Source organism: Coturnix japonica, chromosome 14 (assembly GCF_054131305.1).
Source record: "Coturnix japonica strain WE chromosome 14, WE-NBRP24, whole genome shotgun sequence".
Lineage (NCBI taxonomy): Eukaryota > Metazoa > Chordata > Aves > Galliformes > Phasianidae > Coturnix > Coturnix japonica.
Genome location: NC_140676.1, coordinates 12,427,553 through 12,447,918, shown reverse-complemented (window position 1 = coordinate 12,447,918; position 20,366 = coordinate 12,427,553). Strand labels below are relative to the sequence as shown.

At 39.3% G+C, this 20,366-nt stretch overlaps 2 long non-coding RNA genes across 2 annotated transcripts in view; one reads left to right on the top strand and one right to left on the bottom strand.

Moving 5' to 3' along the window:
• Positions 1–20,366, bottom strand: part of LOC146758465 (uncharacterized) — a 66,166-nt gene that overhangs the window by 12,078 nt on the left and 33,722 nt on the right. The window lies entirely within an intron of this gene.
• On the top strand, positions 2,730–4,954 carry LOC107318523 (uncharacterized). The gene is made up of 3 exons (XR_001557395.3): positions 2,730–2,797; positions 4,065–4,186; positions 4,753–4,954. It is a non-coding gene; the product is annotated as an uncharacterized LOC107318523 (long non-coding RNA).

Sequence of the window (20,366 nt, the reverse complement as noted above, 5' to 3'; positions counted from 1 at the left end):
CTAGGGAGGATAGTGTTGAAATCCCCTGGAGACAAATTAATCCCAGCAAAGCAACAGCTGGAAGATTGCTATAAACAGGGAAAACAACTACAACGCTTGCATCATGTACATACACGATTTTAATGTAACTTATTAAGGGAATTAGATTATCTGTTACTTTTTTTTTTACACATTTGTATCATCATTAAAATACCAGCTGTCAGGCTGTGTGTAGTTGCTATTAAGAAGCTTAACCACTCAGTACACGCTTTTAAGAAAATAAAGCAGCCCCATATACGAGATGATTTATCTTGCTTTCAGAAAACATACGCAGCCAGAGAATACACGATCTGCTGCTTTTTTTAATATGCTGGAACGGATCACCACTTCTGTCCCCATCTGCCTCGCACAGCCCCTAGGAGTGATCAGGTGTCAAGCACCTGCTCGGCCTGCCTGCCCTGCTGCCTCCAGCCCCCAGTGCCCACGTACTTTTCAGGAACTGCAGTGAGGAGCCCCTGGGGGGTCTTTTCCTGGGGTCTCTTGCAGAAAGCTTCTTCAGCGTGTGCACTTTTTGAACTAGGCAAAGAAACACAACCAACCTGTCTCGAGTCTCATTACTCTGCGCACGTACCCACTTTCTAATACTCTCACCAGTGTCAACATGCTGTCCTCTGCTTTAGCCCACACACTCATTTTGGAACAAGACAGGCTATGCCCGGAGGCAGACTCCAGCTCAAAGCCCCAGCCTCCAACCACTCCATGCCTAACCCACACAGCCCTGCTGGGTCTTGGGGGGCTGCTCCCCAGCAGCACTGCTGCCCATCAGGGAAATCACCACCACCCAGCTCAACTTCAAGGAGGCCTTTTCCACCATGGCTGAGTCATACCTCCAAGGAGCAGCAAACTGCCCTTTCAGTTGGGCTTGACTGTTAAGAATAGGCTTCACCCTCAAACATGATTCCCACCCACAGCTCCTGCTCCAGAGCTCCCAGTATGGCCCTGGTGTGACCCCGTACGAGGTGTTCCCAAGCAGGGATGGTGCTCTCTGCACACAGGAGCAATGCACAGGTCTAGCTGAGCTGCTCCAAGGCCATTGAGGGTGGATGAGCAAGCAAGAAGTGCTGAGGCCTCCAGGAGCACTGCGAGAGAGATGACTCCTTCCTGAACTGAGAAACAAATGCTCAAATGGAGGAGTATTTTTAGGGGTGTTGTGTTGCTGCTTTGAGAGCAGGAGCTGTCTGGCTTTTATGTTTCCTTATTTGGGTTGCATTTCATTTCTGCTCTCCAGGTTGGAAAAGCAAAGATAGATGTTCCTGGTAACTGTGAAACATGATGACAATGCACTCATTTTTAACAACTGATACATAGAGAGTAAGCTTGATCTTATCAGATTAAACAGGACTTGCAATCTGTAATGCTTAATTTAGTAGATCGTAGCTAATAACATCCCTACTGTTACATAACAAACACCAATACTACTGTGGAATGCAACATATGTTGTGCATTTCTTTTAAATAAATGCAGTGTTTTGCTTAAAATCTATTCAGGTGAGCCAAGATTTGACTGAATATGGTACTGGGTTCCCAGATGTGTACATCTATTTTCTGTGCATATGTGACGAAAAGGTAGGGATTTCATGATGGATTTTAAGGGAACTTATAGTTAAAGGAACTATACCTTCATAGACTCATTACATTGCATTTAAAAACCTACATGATTTCTTAAAGAAATTTTTACATTGTGAAATGTGCAAACATGAGAACAAGGAAGTAATACAACCAGTATTAATTAAAGCTCAACATTGCCCACATAGCCAAAAACTATCAGTGCCAGTGACTCTGGCTGAGCAGCCCATCTCAGCTCTGCCATGTGTGCCAGACCAGGGTCTCCCCAATGGCTTGGGCTGGGTTACTCTAACCTTCTGTTTTTGATTGCTTCTGCTGTATCACTGTAGGAAACTGAGGAAGATTAAGGGTGCTTCCAGGCCACACATGGTCCATGGGTGCCATGAGCTCACAGGGTCTGCTGTGCAGTGCTGAGATGGGGCTGCGGCTGTCAGGCAGGGCCTTCCCATAAACATGGGAGAGTGAGCCAGTTGGAGGGGACATGCAGTTTACAGAAGGTCAGATAAGCAATTACGTGTGTTCTTGTGGAGAGCATAGCTGTCACTTCTTAGGAGATGCAAAGTATTTCTCCAAGACAAGGGTCTCCACTGCTATGCAAGGTATGCTTTGATGTTATTCCTCTGAATGATCTTTCAAGATCTACTGAAATGGAAAGGCATCTCTACATATGGTGGAAGAAACAATAAGAAGATCTGTCAAGTAACAGAGCTGTAATAACGCTTTCCTTGAAATTCAATTATTCTGCATGTATGCAACAGATATACAAGTCTGCTGGGAAATAAGTGGGGTTTTGCAAGGATCATTCCAAACCTACAAAGAAAGAATGCTCCTGCTTCATGATTGCTTTATTAATTCTACATATTTTCATGTATTTTCTAAAAAAATAAAAGGGATCACAGTCTATTTAAAGTATATGCAGTTGCCAAAAAAGAAAGATAAAAAGACAAAATGTAAATATAATCTATTATATGTTATAGTGCATATAACATACAGATATGTATTATATGTAATATAGTATGTTACATCTAGAATAGTATTGTGCCATGAGAAATACTATGGAGTATGCATCACAGAAGCATATGTGTGCCTTGCAGGGTTCCGTGAATTGAGCTCCATAGAGTCACAATGCCACCCATCAGCTGTCCCACTGGGAGACCTGCAGGAGATGGAAGAGCTGCCTTGCCAAAAGAAAGGTGCTGCAATAAGCTCTGATCTAATTCCTTTAATTTTGGAAGGAAATAACTCAGGCTAGAACTGGGCGCCAATATGGAGTACTGGCAATTCATAAAATGTTTCTAATTCTGGCAATATTACACATCACTAGACTAGTTCCTCAGCTTACTGGAGTAATTTTGGTCAAGTTGCTTGTTAAAATATATTGGGACTATGTTCTTCTAGTAATTGCATGAAAAACTCTTAGTGCTGTTTACAGAGTAGCCTGGTAAGGGGAAGCAAATCAATGCACTCAATTAAGAGAAGTAATGAGGTTTGCAGCACTGTTGTACTGTTGCCTTACTAAAGATTCCAGTAAGAAAAGAAGTCCCTTCCAGTCAAGGTCTGCTGGGGGAAGGAATGGGGTGATAGCTGAGGCTGTTCTCCTCAGTCTCTGTAGTAAAAGCACAATGTTACAATCCAGTTTTTAACAGAACTTTCTAAGAACTGAACTTAGTGGTTTATGAAATCAGAATGCAGCCTTGCTGCATAGAAATGCACATTCATGTATATATGAATATTATGTAAAGCTACATTTTCACTTTACCTCTGAATATACTGGTAGGTAGACTTCTCAAATGTATTCCATTTCGTGGTACACGTTTGTGGTGGGAAGTTATTGACATCAGAAAGGAAGAATAATGAAACAGAGGTCACAGAGTTATTTACACTGGCGGGTGGATCCCAGAGCATTCCTGTGTGATTCGGTTGTTTTGATGACCCTCTTTTTGGGATTCCGTCACACATTACATCTGATATTTGGATCTTGGGAAGTTGAAAGGGACAGTGAGAGATTTGTTTGATTACTGTTACCAGTGTGTTAACACAAGGTTAAAAAGCCTGTCCCCCTGTTCAAGCCAATGGCACAATTCCCAATGACATCAGGAAAGCTCCAGACTCCCTGCCCCAAGTGCTAACAAAGCCACACAGAAGGAGCACTGTAGATACCACGCTGAGCTTGGGACCGAGGAACACCCAGAAAAAACTGATGAAATTACAGAGTGAGGGGTAGAGAAGAGATTGTCAGCAGCACGTTAGCTCCTTTAAAATACAAGCTCTGTTTAAAATTTCATTGTCAGAAGGAAATTTGGGAATTATTGCCTTAAAGGCTTTTGTTTAGACTTGGGAACTGGCAGTCCACTGCTACATAAACCAATAAAAGAAATAGAGCAGAAAAAGCCTTGTTTAGCTCATAAGCAGAAATCTCATGAACTCCCCAATCCTAAACTGACTTTTCTCTCTTTTCAGACCACTGCTGTAAAGCTGCTAACCTTTACCAGATCTGTACCACAGCCCAGCCAGCAGGAATTAAAACACAATTGACCGTGATTGGAAGAAATTCAGTAGTGACACATTAGCAACAAGGACGTGTATGTATGGCTGTTAATAACATGGCTCTGATCCTAGTGCAGAAGCTGAGGGCTTCATTACATTTAACTACTTCCGGCTTTAAATCAAGGCCTGTTTCAAAATGAGGGTGGCTTCTATTAGACTAAATTACTTTCCCCTCAAGCTTGTATGGAAAAGTACAGTACCAAAGAAAGACAGCTTCCAATCTAGAGATGGTATGTAACTGGGAGCAGCTTATAAATGAAGTTTTGTATGCTATCAGTCTTTAAATTTGTGAGGGAGAAACCTTTATTTGGCACAGTTCCCTGCTGCCTGTACCATTCTGCTGCTCATTGTGCCACTCTGAATGGTTATATAATGACTTTTCCTAACACAGGAGTTACCCATAGCAGCACACCAATTCATTTTGCTTTGGGTTTCCCCTCTCACAGGGTGGGTATAGGGAGTGACTGAGAGACATTCAGAAATATCAGACTTCCCAGAAACAGCATGTACTTGTGAGATGTGGGCAGGTTCAGATGACTGTTTGAGCATAGATTTCAAACATAAACACATTAAGTGATAGAAGAAACTCTCTCCCACAAAGGTCGCAACACTTACATCCTGGACCTACCCAGATGACAGGCCCAATTAGTACTGATTAAAAAGCAGTAAGAAGCAAACACAAGCAACAGTTCTCAATAAAATAATCTGCTGTGGGATATACCAGATTCCTAGAGGACAAGCCGAGATGAAAATGAGAGATGGGTTACTCAAATCAAACCAAATATGAACTGAACAAGAATTTTACCCAAATCTTTTGACAGATTTTTTTAATCCCTGTTGTGTTTCTGGCTCTCGCTCACATTCAGCATCTGCTCTCTATCCTTGATCACTACCAGAATATTTGTTCCAAGCACTTAATTTCATTTTACAGCCTGCATGCTTCATTTGTTCATTCTTTGATTTGCCCTTAAATTTTCTCAGCTTTTCATATCTTTGTTTTGTTGTAGTTTTTCTTTCTTCCCCATCTCCTGCCTTTATTGTTTCTCTCTCTCCCCCCCTTTTTTTTTGCCTTAGCCTCTACAGTCCTAAACTTCCCTTCCCTATTTCCCTGTTGCCTTCCTGTCACCATTTGTTTTCTATCACCCCGCTTTTTCTGCTGGCTGATGTTGGAAATATTTCAGGAATTTCTAATTCACAGTGCCATGAGAACTGTTATCTTTGCATTTTCACTAGTGAAAGTGCTCTCGCACGGTGAGGAGGATGACGGAGCAAGCCTGGGATGCAGAGGCCTTGAATGGACTCTTCCCTGAGCCCACTTTGCCTCTGGAGTGGTACGCTCCGGTGTGGAATGTGCGAGAGGAAGCTGGGTCCATGGGGAATGTGCAGGCTGGGGGCAGGGAACGCGCATTGAGAAACCTCAAATTCCATACAACAGAAGTGAGTGCAGGAGGAACTGAAATATAAGAGAGAAGCAGGATGAGGGACCAGCTGGAGGAGGGTGGGGGTAAGAACAGGAAAAAAAAATACACCCACCGACACCACACCCCAACTTTCAAGTTTTTCTTCCATGCAGGTGCAGATGAGCAGCAGCACCAGCCCTTGCTAATATTCATGTGCTCAGAGAAGCAGTAATAATAATAATAATAATACTATCTTCAGACCTCAATCTACCCATTATTTCATTCCTTGAACAAGGTTAGGGGTCACTTCTAAAATAACAACTGCAAATGAAAGGCAATTACATGGAATAAAAAATGACCAGTGATGGGAAGAGCCAGCCAGTGCATGGACTGCTGGTGACATGTCATTGTAGTATGACAATATGCCAAGTCAAAGTCACCACAGAGATAAATAAGGACGAGTGACTGTATTCCAGTATCTGGAGATGTCTCAGGAAACGAACATCAATTAAACCACCTACTTTGTTATTGCTTCTACTGCTCCTGCTATTGTTATTTGTCTTCTGGTATCACCAAGAGGCTTCAACCAAGATTAAGGCCATTGTGTTAGGCACAAGATAAATATGCACAGGAAGAGAAAGTTCCTGCTTTAAAAACTCCAAGCCTAATGGATAAGATGAGCAAGAAGCTGAAGAAAAACAGAGAGAAACAGATGAGAAATGGCTCAGAGTCACTCAGCAAGTCAGTAAGAGAGCTCCTATTCTATTAATTGCTGCAAGGATTTGAATGGGCCAAAACTGGGAGTATGGCGTATACTATTATGTTTACTGTTTCAAGATGTGACAATTCTGTAAGCTCTTCCACACACAGTGACAGCCACATGCAGAGGGCTGTGAGATTGGGATACATTCAGCTAATACAGAGTATCTTCACCTTGTCTAGTTCTTTTCCTTTGTACACCTTATTTCTGCACTAGCTCTACTGAAGCTCATACAGTCTCAAAGGCTGTCAGAACTGTCAGGTTGTCACAGAGAAGGTGACTTCCATCACCAGATAGAACTCAAGAGCTCTGTAAACTCTAAGGTGATCTCTGCTTTAAATTCTCCAAATACCCTCAACTACATACAATATTTAATTAAGTCATCATAGGCCTTCCAGCCAAACCTATACATGAAAATGTGCCTGGAGGCACACTTTGTTAACTACATTCCAGTACAGATGGAAAATAGTTACCATGCAGCTGAAATTCAAACAGTAAAAGTAAGCCACTAGCTAGTAAAGGGAAGCCATGTGTCTACATAATGCAGCAGTCATTGTGCCAAACAGCAGCACAACACAATACTCAAAAAATAGTATCTGAAAGTATTTGCAACCATTTTACTGAAGTGCTACAACCTGCTAATATAAGACAGAGCACAGATGTTCCTAAATGCTAATTGCAGAGTACGGACATACAAGGATGAGGCTCATGGAGGAAATACTGTCTATCACCACTTGTGTCTTTCAGAGCTTCAAGGACTTCAGACCTTAAGCCAAAACACCCCAGTGCTGTCCTAGTAACAGCAGCCACTCCTGAAACCTCAGAATGGATGCATTGTAGCTGGAAATATTGCAATAGATTCATAACATAACCATGAGGTTTGTTCGTACAGCCCCAAGTAGGACACAGCAGAACCATATTTGAGAGATGGTTATCCTTGAAAGTGACACTTGGTGAAAAGCCTTTAATCCCAAATCACTTCTTTCAAACAATATTTTTCTCCTAAATAGTGCAGAAAAGAGAATGTTTGTAATTATTATCTTTTCCTACAAAAAAGGCATCTTGCCCAAAAGCACAGAGATGTATCCCTGATCTGATCAGCTACCAGTCAGCACCATTCAAGTTGCAAGCAGAGGACTTGTGATTATGGCAGAGAATTCGTTAGTCTCTGCCCTCATTATTTCCCTTGCAATCCTACTAACTGGTTAGCAATGAGTGACAGCTACTGATTGACTCCTGTCTTCAAAGCTTAAGCCAAATAGCAAATTTTTATGTTTCTAGAATTTGTAAAAAAAAAACAAAGAAACATTAATATCCAGCTGCAAACATCTGAGAAAACAATGAGGACAAAACAGAATAGGTTAACCATAAAATCATAGAATCTGCAGAGTTAGAAGAAACCTTTAAAGGTCATTTAGTCCAACTCTCCTGCAATAAATGGACCTCCACAGCTAGATCATGCTGCTTGGAGCCTGGTCCAGCCTGGCCTTGGTTACCATAGCCTGCATAAAGCACTTAGAAGACAGAGGTGGTCTTTTATTCTTAACCACTCTCTGGCACATCTCCATAAAATTCCTTACAGAGGATGACCAAATCTGAGGTACTTAAGAAGCCTTACATCAGGTTCTGCTCCAAATATTTTATCTTTATAGTCATTAAGCACTGGTGACCTCAGGACAAAAAATAGAGAGCAGAAGAAAGGAGTCACATAGGAATCAAAGTATGCTTGATCACAAAGATGTTTCTTCCTTACTCTACAAGCTTTAGAAAAAATGAACCAACTCTGTTCTAAGTATTAGAATGAAATGGATACTTCAGATAGTATTCAAAACATGGCTTAACAAAAGTAGATGTGGAACACAATACTGGACTAGATCACCTGAAAAACTGCAATATTTACTAGACATCCTTAAGAACAGCTTAGGTACACCTGTTAGGAATGACTAAGACAGGACGGATCACTCTTTTGGACACAGAGATAAACAGGATTTTTATTCAGCAATATTATTTCTCCTTTTTTTCACTGTAATCATTTGGTCATGTGGTACATCTCTTATAGAACTTGATTCTCTGAACAGGGAAACAAGATTAAACTCTCGGTAATGCACATATTCAAATGCTACAGTTGCCAGAGTGTCAAAACAAATAAATGTTTTGAAGGTAGCAAAAAAAAACCAAACAGTGGTAATCTTGAGTCTTAAAAACAGAAAATCAATTCAACAGCAACTGCATTTAGGTGTGTCCTCAAATCACTCTCCACACTGAGAAGTCACAGCGATGACCTTCTGCACAACTGACACAGTTCTGAAATAGTAAAGCCACCTGACTTACTTCTATCCCTTTGGTCTAATATTTTGGCTGTTGACTTTTTCTGTAGAGAAAAGAGAGAAAGGGCTCTCCCTGCAAGGGAAAAAAAACAACAACAAAAAGGTTGATGGGATGTTTAAACCAATGCTCATGATTACTCCCCAAGTTAGGTTCAAAACATCGTCTTCCTTGTTCAACATGTCAATCTGCTTGACATCTGTAACAAAAATATAGTCAGACCTATACATATTGCATTTCAGAAAAGTCATTTTTTGAAACATCTGTTTGGAAGTGTTAAGGTCCTGCTGAAAAACCTCACACAGATGTGGGCAGCATGCCATATTCTGAACAACAATAGAATCTCCAAACATCCTCCCAGGACATCCTTACATAAAATTCCCAAAGTCAAATGAAATCAAAGGCTTTTAAGCAAAATTTTCATCATTGTGCCATACCTGTGCTAAGCTCCTGAATCCAGCTGCCTGGAAGACAGCCTCCATGTTCTGTCATGGCACACAGCAGTGCCAGGTCTTATACCACTGTATTTAGTTTCACTAACATGGTCCCACAGTATGTTTTCTACTAACACAGGTCTACTATAATCTCTATCTCATTATGTAAAGGAGAAGAGAAAGAAAAGCACCACAGAAGACGGGGCAATAAATTTTTCTTATTTTTTCCCCCTTTTTGGCATTACTTTACCCTGAATATTTGCCAGGGTTCTCCACCCAAACTTATTACATTCAATTCTCCCATATTTTTCAACACTCCTCTCGGGATTCTCATCCCATTGTTTCTTTCAGATTTCATTTCTCTCTTTTACTCTTTAGCTTTCTTTAGTTTTCCCCCTGTTTTCTACAGTCCCTCTCACACCCCTGCAGAAAAGAAAACGAAAAAAAAGGAAAGAATGAACTGTATTTTAACAATCAGAATAACAGTGAAACAATGCTCTTGAGATCCCATCTGTTGCCAACACATCTCCCAAGACAGCAAATGATGGGCATTCCTGGCTAAATAAAGAGAATTTCCCACACCCATTAAAGATCTACACAGCAAAGACTGTTGCTTAAGTATTTACTTTTTATGGCATACAAGAAAACTACCTGGAATTGTAAATACCAATGACATATTGTTCACATCTCTACCAAACATGTGGTCAGTGGCCATATGGATAACTTCTGGGTGTGAAATGTCCTTTCTCTTTTTAACAATGCTACAATATCCTTGTGCCAGAAGCTTTTTTAAAAGTTTAATTTTGCCTCCAGTAGGTGAAATTAAATTCTGTTTGCAAACAAAACCTACATCCCGTCCTACCCCCAAAAATCTGCAAAAGCATTTTATGCCTCAGTGCGTACACCTAACCCAATTAAGGGCTGCTGTTTTTTTCTTAAATTCATTCAAACTTTCTCTGACCAGGATTTCACAGTTATCGATGTAAAACAGTAACGCTTATGCACACCATTTATACATTCAATCTCATTCAGAGAGAATATGAATGATTTAGAATATGATTGCCTTGAATTTCTAGAGTGATCTTATCAAAAACATCATCACTACCATAAAACTTCTCTTAGAAGTTATATTTTAGTAAGGACTAAAGTAGAATTTTCTGAAGCTACAGCAGAGCACTTTTAAAGTGCTATTTCTTATTAGCTTGATAATGAACTTTCCCATTAAAGAGGACAAGAAATAGACTTTTTAAGAGATACTGTCAGAGTTCCCAAGAATATTGCTGGGGAATGTCTTGACATCTCTACTGTTTCAGATTTAGGTCTGCACTCAAGAGAAATGCAATTTCCATATGGTTAAGCAAATGTTTCTCACCAGCATATCTACACAACCAAGCTATTTTGTATCTCCTTTTTCATTAGAGTTATATCCCAGATGGTGCTTCATAACAATAGGTGTTACTGTGAAAATACTGAGGCTTCAGAAATGTAAATCCACAAGAGAAAAATCTGAGACAAAGATAGAAAGAAAACAGCGTAAATAAGGATGGCTCTATTTGCATCAGTACTGAAAGACCTTTTGAAAATGGATGGAAATCCATGATTTGGAGAAACAAAATGAGGAAAAGACAAATACAGAAGAGTGTAAGAGTAGGTAACAAGCCTGTATTAGAAGAACAGGGGGAAAATAGAGAAAAAGAAGTCCATGCAGATGGTTGGAATGATCCCAAAACAATTTTAAAATCGAACAATGCTTTTCTTTTGAAGCAGCTTGTAAGTTCAGTGGGGAACCATCTGAGCTGTTTCAGGATGTGGGTGACACAGTAATGCTCTCTTGCATGAGACAGAATCTAGATGGCATTTCTCTGCACTAGGTAGAATTTGAAGAACTGTTAAGTGTGGAAAGCCACAGAGAAACTGCACTGGGAATGGTGTGAAGACAAAGCCAACAGACAGGATTTTGGCTAGTGCAAATCTGAACACTGGAAACACTGGTAAACATTTGGTATGGTGGAGGTCTGATACATGATGAGAGGAGGAATTCATTCAGAGGTCAACAAGATGGCCAGATTTGTAGGTAGCAAAAGTAATCAATCATCTGAGCAGAGAAGGAAGATAGATGTCATGGTGTCACACCAAGTTAGTCACTATTTTTGAGAGAGACCTAGCTGAATAAATTAGCCAAAATATATTTGTTGAAGGCTCTGAACAAAACTTATAGTTGAATTTGATTAGGATAAAAACAATGTGGCTCAAGCCCCAACAGTCTAAGCCAGAGTTCATAGACAAGATACTATATTTTGTTACACAGAATTGAAGTAGACCTAATTGATAGAATTGGAAATTAAATATTCTTTGCATTCCGTACAAACACAACACCATCCACATCTTGGAGCAAGTAAAGATAAGATGTCTGTGAGACAGAAAACAGTGGAAAAGACAAAGGTTTAGACAATATCTTAGAAGAGAGAGCATTTTCATGACATAAAAAAAAGGAAAGAAGACAGATGTCTGAATGATATACATAGAATCTTGGAAGGAGGAGGAGGAGGAAGACAGCTGACACAGTTCAGAAGGGTTCTGAAAGCAAAACACATGCACCATCATTTTCTTCCATATAATAAGACCCATAATTGAAAATAACTGAGGATGAAAACAAGATTAATGCTGAACTACAATGTGTATCTACAGCATGAGTACAGACACCTCAGGAAAATCAGGATTTGATTCTTCCACCCAGAAAATGTTATTTCCAAAGAATATGCTCTCCCTGTAGTGGCACGCTATCACAGGTTACTGCTGATTTTATCATCTGGTACTGTGATAAACATATCTGGAAATACTCTTTCAAATAGTAATATAAAACCTAGCTTCTGCCTATGTGTTAATATTGTTAATATGCTCCTTTTACTGATCTTTTCAGAGCAATACAAACTGCTTGTGTCTCTTCTATGTATTTTAGTAACCATAACCAGAAGTAGACCTCTGAATTTTCATCTGAAAGGAGGAAACAGAGAAAGCATGTCAGAAGGAAATGGTCACACCTGTTCAGCAACGCCTGACTGATAAAATGGTGCAAACACATATGTAAACGAGCTAAAATGCCTGAAGGATTTCACATTGTGGTTACATTTATGGTTCTTTGTCCATTCTCGCAAATAACAGTCTCTCAAGTTTCTAAAATACTGCCATAAAAGAGGCAGGAAGCATATGCAGCAGGTACAGCTTCATACTCCTTCCCAGTTGGAATATGTTAAATCACTCAAGGCTTTTCCTTTTTCCATTCCTTCCACATAGTCATCTTGCTGTTCCTAGGTTCCTTTCTTTATCTGGCCTTAGTTGTGGAATAGATTTATGCTTTGTTTTACATGTAGATACACAGATTAATATGCAAATCAAGGTGGGTGGACATTTTTCTGCTGTTTGTTGGATGGGGAGAGAAGGAATAGATTCTAGAAACAATTTTAAAGGATTTTAAATAGTGTCTGCTTCTGTTGTGTGACAGAACTCAAGTCAGCAAACACTATTTAGCCTTATTGTCTTTCACCTCTCCTCCCTCTGTGAGATAAAGAAACCCACCAGCAATTTACTACTTGAAAACAGAAAAAGACATAAAGACCACAATGCTCTCCCAGATGATGAGGGCTGAATTCATAGCATTACTCTTTAGCAACAATGGTTATTAATACTACCCCCATTCTGCCTGATGATGATGACAATGATGTAATTAACATAAATATCTATTATGTTTTATTGATGTTAAATGTATGTTGATTATAAATGGGACAGGATGTACTCGCATGAGCTTCACTCTTCGAGGAAGGTTGTGAAATCAGAGTCCAATCCCGCACTGAGAATGAAACCCGCACCTTCTATAATTGTAATAGTAACCAGATGTTCTTCTGTAACATGGATACAGGTGGTGAAAGCAGTAAACTGGTACAGAGCAGATGTGCTCTTAGCACAGGTGGGACTCACTCCCAACGCTACAGTGAATTTTGTACTCGCTGACCTAAAGAAAGAAGAGTCCAGAAGATATAAAAGTTTAAAAAAAAAAAGTGATGTAAAAATGTAGAAAAATCTTTCAATTTTGGTAACATGTCTTAATTGTTGAGGTTTTAGAAAACTAAGCAAGTAAAAGAAAACATTATTTTTCAAAACTGAAAGGACAGAAATCCAAAGAGGCCAGGTAACTCAAGGCACTGATAAAAAGCTTAGAGCAACTGAGTATGCTCATGTACAGGAACCCTGGAGATTGTAGCTCTCCATACTTTGTGGGCTGTGTGTAATGTGCATCAGCTGCAGAGCTTGTTTCTGCCTCATACCACCATATAAATAATCACTGCTGCACTATTCTGACTGCATATCGATTCTCTAACTGACACTTGTGAATTAGACTTTCTTTACTCTCCTATTGTGGTGGATTAGGGAGACTGATTTGACACTGTCAGCAAGCTGGGCCAACCAGTCTGATTCCTGTTAATTTTTCAGAAGGTATCTTAGTAAATCTAGCTAAGTCTTCACTGTCATGTAAGACAGGTTCTTTCTGACATTTTTACATAAAAGCTGAGAAGTGCTTGTACATACTTCCCCGTCATTATGTAGCACATACTCCCAGAGTACTGGCAACCAGTCAGAACCTTTCTGTGCTAGGTGTCAAACCCCTGCAGGATGATCCATGACCCAAAAGAATATAACTGGAAAACAGTCAACTGGCTATAGAGAAACAAGATGCACATGGCATCAGGAATACAAGAATCAGCACAACAGCACCTCATGGGTTATCACTGGCTTACTGTCTACAGATGCAAAGCAAAGAGAGAGGGTGTAAATAGAAAGGAATGAGACAGCATTGTGGGGTGCTTGTCAAGTGTGGGAGACAAGATCAGTGTATATATAATAAAATAATCGAAAGATTATTTTATTAGCAACCTAGATATAAATACTGAACTTGATCTCTAGATGACACAGGCAAGGCTGCAAGAGGCTGCAGAAGTGAAATCTGAGGTACTAAGAAAGTAGGAACTGCTTGAGGGATGTCCTGGTTTACCTAGAGAACAAGAAAAGAGCCCTACGGTGGCACTATGGAGTGGAACTGACGAATGCAAGACTATGGATTTGAGAAACAGAGGAAAGAAAACTTCACACAGTAAATTAGCATGCTATGCCTATTCAGTAACAAAACCCTACCAGCAAACTGCAATAGTTTGGTCACCAACGTACAGGCTTATGCTGGGTTCATTTTCATTATCTACAAGTCATTATTTGCAGTAGAAGCTCAGAAACACCACCCAAAGTAGGTGCTTTATGGACAAATAATAAAGAGCCTGGTTCCTATCCTGGAGAGCTTGCAGTCTAGACAAAAACATCTCTGGCATTTCTAATCGTATCAGGCTGAATCTAGCTGTTCACATTTGGATCCCAGATGAGAACAGGATTTTTGAGCCATACCCCATGACTACTTCCCCTCTGTGAGTTGAGTAATCAAGTTATAAACCATACTATGATGGGTTTGGCAATTAAACATTCTCTAGCTCATCTGAAGAGATTGCTATGGTAACAATTTCTATACTAGCTTTATTGTTGGACGAATTTCTTCTACCCTTCTTTATTTAATAGCAGTCATTATTTATCTTCTCCTTAACCACACATGATGGTTTTCCTGATAGCAGTAGTAGTAGCTGTAAGTAGTTTAAAGAATACTGCTGTATAAGAAAAATGATATGGCTATGGTGTGTCAAACAGATAAAGATGCCACATACCTAAATTTTAATATTAATTCTCTGTACAAATGAGAAGCTTTATGACACTCTACTGGAAGAAAAAATAACACTGAGACAGCAGAATAGCTAGTTAAGTGATATATAAATACTGTGGGGAAAGTCACAGGACAATACTGTTCACCCAGACTCCAGTTGCACAAGTGTTTTCACATTGATAGGTCCTAATAGCTTAGCAATGGCAAAGGTATATCTACAGTGGCAGCAGTATCTGAGTTAGTCTTAAATTAGCTAATATGAAAGCAATAACTGGACTAAAGGTAGCTGCTTTAAACACTACAATGTGTTTCTCCAGCATGAGTATAGACACCTCAAGAAGTTCAGGATTTGATTCGTCCATCCAGGAAATGTTATTTCCAAAGAACACACTCTCCCTACAGTGGCAGACCATCATAGACAGGTTACTGCTGATATTGACTTGGACCAAATATTAGAATTCATCCCACTCAGAGATGAAGGAAATTATCTGGATCAGAAGCAATTACCATTGATTGCTCCATAGCAACTTTTCACAAAGAGATCAGAAAAGATAGCAATGAATACCAAGAATAGATTGAAATAGCTCTACCAGCAGTACGGACAAAGGATAAAGTAACTCTGTAATGCGGTAAAAATCCTGGCATTGTATCTCATCCAAACAAGTGTGAATTTTTTTTATACCTTCAAGTCTGAAAGACCACCATGTTTACCTTTCCCAACAATTTACCACTGCCACAAGCACAAAGCGTATTTTAATGGAGTCAAATTTCTTCTGCATTTCCATAAAAAATAATTCATTGTATTCAGAAAACTAAATGTCATAATTAAAAGTTATGGGTCATAAAGTACTCTTACAGTTTCCTACTTTTCCTACCACGAGAAGAATTCAGCTTCACAGAAAGAAAGGCAATGAAGATGTGGACATTGAAGACTCAACTTACTGATATGTAATAACATGCAAACGTCTGATAGAAGTGAGCCAGTAACAGGAGTGCACTGAGCAGCAAGAATATAGGCACAACTGATGCATCATAAAAATAAAGGATGGCCAAATCTCAAATCATTCTATCCGCCAGAGTTAATTACCGTACCTGAAAAGACACTGTAGCTCTCGCCTACAAGATCAGAAGAACAGTCTCCAGTAGCATAAATACCTAGATTCTCCTTGTGGGAAAGGCTACAGCTAACAACTTTAGCCACATGTCAGTATGTCTGCCTGTAAGACAGTCAGAGACGGCAGGAGCACACGAAAATCTTAGAATAAGTTACCTGTGGCTTAGTAAATGTACAAAGAGTTCCAATACAGGTTTCATTTAACTTGGAACAATGAACTGTTACGGTATAAAACATGAGAGAGTCTGATTTGAGAATGCTGGGAATCAGAGTGGAACAGGCATAGCAGATTTACCAGATTACTATTTTCATCATGGATCTGTTACAGTACAAGATATTTACTTATGTATACATATTACTAACGCTTTCCAAATAAGTTAAACAAACACAAAAGTACCTAAAACTGAGCAGTGTACATCCTTCTTTTTCCCCACTCTAAATAGGACCTCAGCAGTAAGGACGATTCACCATTTACTACACTGATTTTTTGAGGGTCAGTTTGAGCTCAGCACAAATGTGAACATTTATAGTATGAGGAAAACTGACAGAATGATGATCGTGCAGCTTTACCTGCATAGTCACACTAAATGAAAATTACAGTATTTCTTAACTTGTTACTGCATAGATATTGACTATCAGCCTGAACTCTTATTACAAGTAGGGTATATATGCACACTGAGTCTGCTCTTTCTATAGAGATAGAGAAATAACACCTAAAGGACATGAATGTGGCAGAAATTTTAGGAGCTTGAATATTGCTTCATTTCACACCTGTATTCCTGAATGATTTTTGTTATGGTTTTGCTTTATAGCCAAAGCTTCAGGTACTGCATACTACCTTCAAAGAGGGATGATGCCTGTGTGTCACTGCACCTGTGCCACATTTTGTTTCTATTGTTTGGGGGTAAGGGACTATTTTTAAAACTTAGTTGGCTCCATGTCAACAATACCCAATGAAATCTTAAGGAAATGTAAGAAAAACACAAAGAAAAGGACTATGGTGAAAGTGGAGAATACCTAAAGGGATGCTGTTTGGATATATGCACTTCCTCCCATTGTTCCACCTCTGGCTCTTTACTGTTGCCACCTATCCCTCCTCTTATCATTTATCTTTCACATGGGCTTTTTTCAGTTACAGCTGCTGTTCCTCTCATAAAAGGTGCATTAATAAAATGGAAATGCCAAATCCCTGCTCACTTCTGACTGATATGCATTCTGCAGAACATAAACAGCTGGGGTTTTAAGCTCTAACTCCTGGCTGGGAGATGAGGGAATGAAGGAAAAGCCACCCTAATTTACTCTTTAGTTTTTGTACTTAGAAGAATCTAGAGAAACAATTTAAATGGTGTGTAACAGCTGAGACTCATCGTGACATGTAGCGTTAATACTGAGTAAAGGTCATAGTATCAGATCACCACATTCCTCAATATTATAAGAATTACTGATATAAACGACAATGTTTTTCAGTATAACTTTATTTAAGCAATTTACACCATGGATGTGTTTGGCCAAAAATGAATTAGCACTCCTTAGAGCATCTTTGAAATAAAATCCCTTTCACAGAGGTAACTACTTTATACCAAACTGAAATGTAATTGAGATCTAAGCTTCTCTCAGGAGATTAAAGATCCTAACAATGCCAAATCATTAATAATCAAATTATTTCCTTACTGCAACATCCATGGGGTTTTAATTTAAGGAAGAGTGACTATTTTAATATTTACACTATTGTGCCCTTGATACTTGTACTATGTGACACATCTATCACTTCTATAGAAGAAAGAATGCTACTGAGAAAAATTCAGTGCTATCTAAACCTTATAGAAAAACATCAGCAGGCATCAAAGACAGCAGTGTTTCCATTCTGTTGTGAACACCTCTTCTCCCAGCCAATGGAACCTCAGTGAGAGACCAGAATTTTTCCTTTTAGGCCTTTTCTCCATAACCTCCCCAGAGGCTGGACTGTTCCTCTCCTCTCCATTGTGGTATGGAACAAAGACTGCAGCTATCCCACTTCCCACCACTACCATCTTCCCATTGGGAAAGCATGGAGGCCACAAAAAGTTTGGGAAGATGCAGCAGTGATATAACAGGGCCTGGCCCCACTGAGCAGGACTGCTCAGGATGCCATTTGCAGTGTGACACCTGGCTGGGGATAGAGCAACTGTCACAGGATCAGCTCCTAAACACTATGGTTTTTGTTGGATTCTGCTTCTATTAGCAGTCATTACATTATCCTATCACTTTCTTTCAGCAACTATTCATGTGCTGATAGCTAAAAGACGATGCTAATCATTTGCTAAGTGAAATTTACAGGAAGGTGGCACAAGCTCTCTTAGTGGAAGAGGTGTCAAGCTGACATGTTGCATTTCTAGTATATTAACATTTCCATTATCTATGTTTTTAAGCTATATAAGAAGTTTGTACATAGTATTAGAGGGAGAATTCTGCACAGACAGTGCCACAAGTTAATAAATGCTGTTATTTGCATTTAAAATAAAAGCACTGGAGTACTTCTTAACAGAGCAATCATACTGACCTTTTCAACTAAGCAGGATATTTAAGAATCTATTTTAAAGTTAAGCCCCAGTTCCAGAAAGCACTTTAACCTCATGTAAAATACAGATTATAAGCATGCTTCAGTGCTTCTATTTAAGAACAGGCTATTTTCATGGAAGGGAGTTAAAATTTGTTAGGCATACCTGCACAATAGCTCTAATACCATATTTTTATACAGAATCCTAATTCATTTCTATTATGTACAAAAACAGTGCTAGACCTTTCATATGAAGACTTTAGGAATACTTATTAGAACCAGAAACTTTACAACCTGGAGATTTCTGCAGAGAATACATGTGCTGTAGGTACAAGTGATAAAGCTATTACCAACAGCCAAGTTTCTTTCCAACTTTTCATTTCTGAGTAATTTCTGCAATGAAGACAGAAGTGTAATAGACATGAAGGAATGTGGCAATCCATTTGTTTTGTTTCTATGAAATTATTGCTGATTGCAGGTTTAGAGGATGTGTGGGGGAAGTTTGCTGATTTATTTCAATTTGGTCAGGAATGCTTTTTTAAAACACCTTTAACCTTTTTCTTCCAAACAGTTAATTTGGGTCACTACTTTTGCACTGAAGCTTTGATTGTTAGAGGAAATACTTCTGCATACTTTAGCTCTGCTGTAAGAGAGGCAATATGTTGTGGGCCATATGCCAACAGATTTTAACCACAAACTTAGGGAAAGGAGACAGATTAGATTGTGGTGGTCTTATAATCAGAGTTTCTTAGTATTCTTTCCTTGCTAAGAGCAAGTATTCGCCACTAAAGTGGTTCTATGACACACAGATGGTGTATCCATAGTAATAGGGCAAACTAAACCCCCTCAGCTGCATTTCTCAGTTCTCTGATAAGCATTCTAAAATAATTTTTACACAAAAGAAGAACTATTTTAAAGTGTCAAGTCAAATAATATACTTCAGGATCTTCGGTGAGTTCTCAACTTTTTTAATCTATTTGCATGTGAGAATCAAGGAAAGTAAAGAAAAATGACAGGAGGTGGCTCGTGGACAAGGAACAAAGTGAAACAAGATATATCTGGTCACAGCATCTATCTGCCAGCCATGAAAAGTTTGTTTCCAGTAGCAAATTTTCTAGTTGTGTAGGTAATCCAGCTGTAACCACCTAAGATAAACAGATCTTCCACCAACTCTCTAGGGAAACTATTCAACAGTTCAATAAACCTTTCCTGATCCACTGCTAAGGTTTTCTCTTTCTTAAGTCTTCCCTTTCTATGAAAAAGTCAATGGTTGTGTGCTTTTTTGCTGTGCATTCTTTCATTCAAATTACCTCCCTTACTCCTTAGTAGCTGTTGGACCCACAGCAGGATCACTTGATGTAGTGACTCACCCAGTTAGCATCCAGGCTGTCCAGATCTGAGTGTGTGTGTGAATGTCCTGGTCAAGAAAATGTATTAGCACAGTGGGTGTTCCAGGGAATGGTGCAGGAAGGGTAAGTAAGCCATGTACCCCATAGGTGGGAACTCAGGAGCTTTTACAATATTTAACAGTCTAGCCAAATGCACATCTGGGGAGGGACATTCCTCTCCTATATTGTGACACAGAGATACAAATGTACTGCAAAACTTGGCTGCTTCCATATTCTGTATTTGAAACATGAACATGTAAATGAAAATGCAGTCCAGCTTTATCAGACTGCCACAGTCAAGAGGGCAAATAAAGCTATTTCTTAGGAAATGCAACAAGACAATGGGTAGATCATGAACCCATACAAATGCTGAGGTAGAGTTAGTAACTGCTGACTTCCATTACACATACTAACGTCTAAAATTTCTAATAAGGATATGTCTTGTTACAGTGTTGTTTTCACTTTTTTGTTTGTTTGTTTTAATTATTTCATATTTATACAGA